The 5,375-nt window shown below is 47.7% G+C and overlaps 2 non-coding genes across 2 annotated transcripts; one reads left to right on the top strand and one right to left on the bottom strand.

The window, feature by feature from the left end:
* Positions 1-209: 209 nt before the first annotated feature.
* trnad-guc (transfer RNA aspartic acid (anticodon GUC)) lies at positions 210-281 on the bottom strand. Its single transcript has one exon. It is a non-coding gene; the product is annotated as a tRNA-Asp (tRNA).
* Positions 282-415: 134 nt separating this feature from the next.
* Positions 416-486, top strand: trnag-gcc (transfer RNA glycine (anticodon GCC)). Its single transcript has one exon. It is a non-coding gene; the product is annotated as a tRNA-Gly (tRNA).
* Positions 487-5,375: the final 4,889 nt, after the last annotated feature.

Below are 5,375 nucleotides of genomic sequence, written 5' to 3'. Positions count from 1 at the left end.
AATTAGCATCTGGCAACGGCCGAAAGACAGTCGTGAGGTTTCTTAATGTTAGATCAGCTTTGTATGACTGTAAATCATGTGGAGAACAATGGAAAGCTCTTAGAAGAACACAAGGGTGTGAGCCCAAGGTGTCAGAGGCACAGAAAACACCATGAAAATCCAGTGAGGGACAGGAAGAAGGCCAACGTTGATGGGTGATAAGAAAGACACTCCCCGTCGGGGAATTGAACCCCGGTCTCCCGCGTGACAGGCGGGGATACTCACCACTATACTAACGAGGAGAGGTGCCTTGCTGTCCACTGAGTCCAACCGGCCTGACCGGAGGAGTTATGGTCACGGTGTTGGGGGCAGGGGCTCAGAGGTCACTGCGGTTGGACCAGATGTCTTCTCATGGTGAAATTTTGTCCGCATACTGGCATTGGTGGTTCAGTGGTAGAATTCTCGCCTGCCACGCGGGAGGCCCAGGCTCGATTCCCGGCCAATGCAGCAGGGCTTTTAATCTGCCTCAGCTGGACCTGTTGAAGTTCCTGAGTGATCCAGGTCTTCAATGACAAGGCAGTCATGCCCAGGATGAAAAGCAGAGTCTACATCTGCTGGTCATACTGAAAGAGGAATATGCAGAGTGCAGTTATTGTCCTGTCGTCAACAGTTTTCATTCTGAAGAAAAGTACAACTGGTAAGTACCTTCCTGGTTCTAGTAGTCTGTCTCTGCTTAATGCTTTCAGTCGTTGGTCACCACTTCCCGCTTGTGGCAGTCCGTCATTACTTGGTGGTTCCTGCAAGCCGTCTCTTCTTCCTGGTTCCTGCGGCCTGTGGCCACTTGCTTCTGGTAGCTTGTCACAACTTCCTGGTTCCAGGAGTCCATCACTACTTCATTTTTCTGGTAGTCTGTCACCATGTCCTGGTTCATGTAGTCAGTCACAACTTCCTGGTTCCAGTACTTCATTCTCTGGCAGTCCTGGTCTTTGAGATAAAGTTGTAAATCTGATAAAAGTCGACGCTCCTCTCTCTCTGACTGATAAACACACAACAACAACTGCTTTCCTTAACTCTGAGGAAGGAGCGAAACAGCGCCCCCATTTTTGCTCTAGTGGTCAAAACGAGTATTGAATCTGTACTGAAAGACACTCCCATTGAAAATGAATGGGGGAAGTTAAGGGAGTTCAGCTGAGCCACATGCGGCCGCCGTGCAGACCGGGGTTCGATTCCCCAACGGGGAGCGTGTCTGTTTCCATTGAAGTGACTGGCTGCTGTCAACAGCTTTTCTTGTCCGTGTCCTGTGCTTCATAGTTGGTACTGAGTCAAGTTGTGGGTGACAGCTGTCGGCGGAAGGTCACTCCTTCCTGGTTCCTGAAGTCTGTCACTCCATCCCAGTTGATGGTTGATGTAATCCAGGCTTGTTACATGATTACATAATCCTAGAGTTAGGGTTACTGTAACCCTAACCCTAATCTAATTATATATGATGAGATGATTTACCCAGATAAGACCAGACCTGGCCAATGACTGTTGAAGCTGGTGGAGATGAACCTGACCAGAAATTTCTTTCAGCTCAGTGGTGACTTTTGCCTGCAGGTGAAAGGAATGGCAATGAAGAAGGAGTTTGCCTCCCGCACCCACCAACATGTTAACGACTGACTGGGAGACCTGGGCCCTGCAGACATCTGGGGAGTGTGGTGCCATTCCGAGCGGGGTTTTAAACTCTTCTTGGACAGTCACAACACCCACATCCAAATGGGAAATCTCTCCACACGCTCTCTGATGGGATATTCAAGTTTTCTTTGAGCCTGCCAACACCCACACCCTCTTGTATAAAGCCGGTTTTCATCCAAGCCGCACCTTTGCTGGATGAGCCAAATCTCAACTGCTCAGATTCCACAGAATCTGCTCCCAGCGGACTGATCCTTCTGAATCCACAAAGGTGCTGTTTGCAGCTGTGTCCACAAGAGGGCACTGCCACTGTGTCCTCGGGAAGAGCCTGAAATCGTTTGTCCAGATGAAACCTCCTGATGTGTCTCCGATCTCAGTCCTCAATAGCACAGAGTCCCTGTCCACACTGTGGCTGGACAGAATGCTCAGGGAGAACGTTGGGAACCTGCTCCAGGCCAGGCAGCTCCTGAGAGATGACAGAATATCTGGAGCCTTCAGGACCAACAAGAGAAGAGATGCCCTGGTCCAGCGCGATGGACAAATGAGGCCTAATGAACCGAAAGGCAGACGTGAAGTTTCTTAACGTTAGATCCACTTTGTATTTCTTTGTTTGTTTTGTTTTTTTTCTCTAGGTTTATGCTGAATTCCACAGAATCACTAACATAAACCTTCGAAACCAGTTCTACTCAGAGCTTGACCGGCACATACCACGACTTCTGGCAATATACAGACAGAAGGCAGCACGCACTGGCAAGGTCTCTGAAGCACTGCGCAACATCTTTAAGCTGTATGATCAAGTAAGTTAGACATGCAATTGGTTCGTTGAAGATCTGCAAATAATAGCAGACTGAATTTCACTATATCGCTGCTATACAAATTAGTCAGCAAAAGCTTGCTTCATTTAAGTTTAAGAGGCAGTTTGCGTCACAGCTTTTACATAAAGAAGGCCAATCCTACACTGTAGTGCAGCGGTTCTCAAACTGGTCCTGTCCTGCAGGTTTTGGAAGTTTCCCTCTTCAAACACGGTCTGCAGAGCATGATAACAAACATCAGGATGTGCACTTAATGTAAATTTTTCTTTTCCTTCCAGCAAATACAGGATATTGACATCAAGCGCACCACAGCTCTTTGGGCCCTTTCAGCTTACCTTTGTGAAGATGACCCAGATTTCTACAAAACCATTAGACAGGGCTGCCCTCTCTCTGCTCTTTGTACAGCTTGGCAGCCGAGCCACTGGCGCAGCTCGCCACAAATGACAGCAGCATCACAGGGATTTCAACACAGACAGGAACAACAATCAAGATAATCCAATATGCGGACGACACTAACTTTTTTGTTAAAAACTCTGAGCAGGTGGACAGTGTACTCACACACCTTGCAACATACAGTGGGGCATCGGGGGCAAGAGTGAACAGAGATAAATCAAGCATCATGTTCTGTGGCTCAGTGGCTCGGCCGTCCAACGCATGGGGCTTTGAGGAGGTCCACGACAGTGTCAAGGTCCTGGGGGTCTACATCGGCAAGGATGCTGCGGCTGCCAGGGACAAGTCGTGGGAGGAGCTGCTGGCCAAGCTCCCCTGCCTGTTTGGGTTGTGGAAGATGAGGGGGTTGACTCTGAGGGGCAGGGCGGTCATGACCAACTCCCTGGTTCTTTCAAAGATCACTCACACTCTGGCTGTTCATGACCTCCCTAACTCAGTTCTGGTAAAGATCAACAACTTCATCACAGTTTTTCTATGGAAAGGGAAAAGTAATCAGATAGCGCACAGAACAATCATTGCAGACTATAAACAAGGAGGGCTTAAATTGATAGACGTTCACTCTAAAAAATTGGCTCTCAGACAAAAAATCATAATAAAGTACCTGAACCAACACAACAAAGCCGTTTGGAAGGATTACTTCAGACATCAGTTGAACACAGTCAATAATCTGGGTAATTTTCAACTCTGTCAAGTGAGGCCGCAGACACACTACATCGGTTTGGACAGCTTTTACAGGGAGGTCATGGAGGCCTGGGGGTTGGCGCGACCTCTGGTGAGGGCCAAGGTTTCCACCAGGGCTCAGGTTCAGGCTCAACCTGTCTTCCGCAACCCTGATTTGCGGGGGGGTGGCAGGCCCCTGTTGGGCGGCCCCCTCGAGGTAGTAGGCTTACAGACTCTAGGACACCTACCCCAAACTGGGCAACATGCAGGCTGCTCAAACAGACTTTAAAATCAGGCATCGGCGAATCGACACGGGTGTCATACTGCACCAGGTTCACAAGGAGAGGTTTGGAAGGGATTGCTCGGTGTGCGGCAGCGCGCCGGAAGATCTGGAGCACATGCTGCTGGAGTGCCCTGTCGTGGCTCCATTCATTAGGAAGGTAAGGGCCTTCTTGGCCCAGTTTCTTGCCTTGCAGGTTGGGAATGGTGAGGACTGGAGATGGCACTGGCTGTTTGGGGTCACTGAGAGGAGGAAAGAGGTTAATGAAAACTTAATATTGTACTTTCCTTGGCAAGACATGTTGTTGTCACTGCAAGAAACCATGCTCTGTTTAAGAAAGATCACATTGACAGATGGAGCTTCTTCAAGAATATGCTGAAGTCGCATGTGATGCTCCTGAAGGAGCATAAGGACTTTGAGACTGTTTTCATGGACAATGCAACCTTTTTGGAGAAGGACGATGGAGCATCTCTGAAGTTCAATTTTTGATCCTAGTTTAAAAAAAAAAAAAAAAGAAAACAAAGTCTGTGTGTGGGCAGTAGAGAAATGTAGGTGTGAAGGATTTCTGTTTTTCTTTGTTGCTGTTTTTATCTTTGATTTATTTAGTGTTCTTTTTGTGATGTCAAAAGAGGAAAATATGTAATGTGGAGCGTCTGTAATGACTTCTGGAAAATCGGAATTTTTGTACTTTTTGATAAATAAAAAAAAAAAAAAAAAAAAAAAAATGGCCCGATCTCGTCCAATCTCGGAAGCTAAGAAGGCTCGGGCCTGGTTAGTACTGGGATGGGAGACTGCCTTGGAATACCAGGTGCTGTAAGCTTTTCCACATCTTGCTGACATTTGAATGTACTGTCAAGAAAACCTTCATCAGTCAATCAATCAATCAATCTATCTATCTTTTGATAAGTAAATATATCTCTTTTTGTATATATTTGCATCCATCAATCTGTCCATCTCGTCATGATGCTTTGAAACAGTCTTGTTATGACGCATGTATAAGAACCACCGTCGTCACTTGTCACATCGCTTACGGCCACGCCCCCCGTGGTTGGTGCATGCTCAGTGTGAACCAGGAAGTGGGAGTGCTTGTAGGTGGAGGAGGAGGAAGTGTTTGGTGCAACTCACTGGGAGCTTTGTTTTTTTTGGGGGGGGGGAGGGGAATTTGAAGGACTATTTGTGTTTTTTCACAACCCCCAACAGTGGGAACCCTGTTTGGGGGTTCCGTTTTTCAGTTTTGTGCATTTATTTTCTGGGACTTTGAAGACTTTTGTGGATAAAATGTGGCGGGCAGGACGGACCACACGGCACCGGAGCTTGAAAGTAACATGGAAAAGGAAAAGGATAACGGACGACCAGACACTGAGATGGGCCAGGAGAGGAGTAATTCTCAGCAGGAGAAGAAGAAGAGGAATGATCGTGGGGGAAGAGAGGAGAAAGAAGTGCTGCCTGCAGCAGCAGAAGCACCTCAGCAGGAGAAGGGAAACAAGGAGGAGCGGGATGTTGATGAGCAGCTGACCTGCCAA

The sequence above is a fragment of the Salarias fasciatus genome, unplaced genomic scaffold (genome assembly GCF_902148845.1).
Source record: "Salarias fasciatus unplaced genomic scaffold, fSalaFa1.1, whole genome shotgun sequence".
NCBI lineage: Eukaryota > Metazoa > Chordata > Actinopteri > Blenniiformes > Blenniidae > Salarias > Salarias fasciatus.
This window is presented reverse-complemented; position numbering and strand designations above follow the sequence as displayed.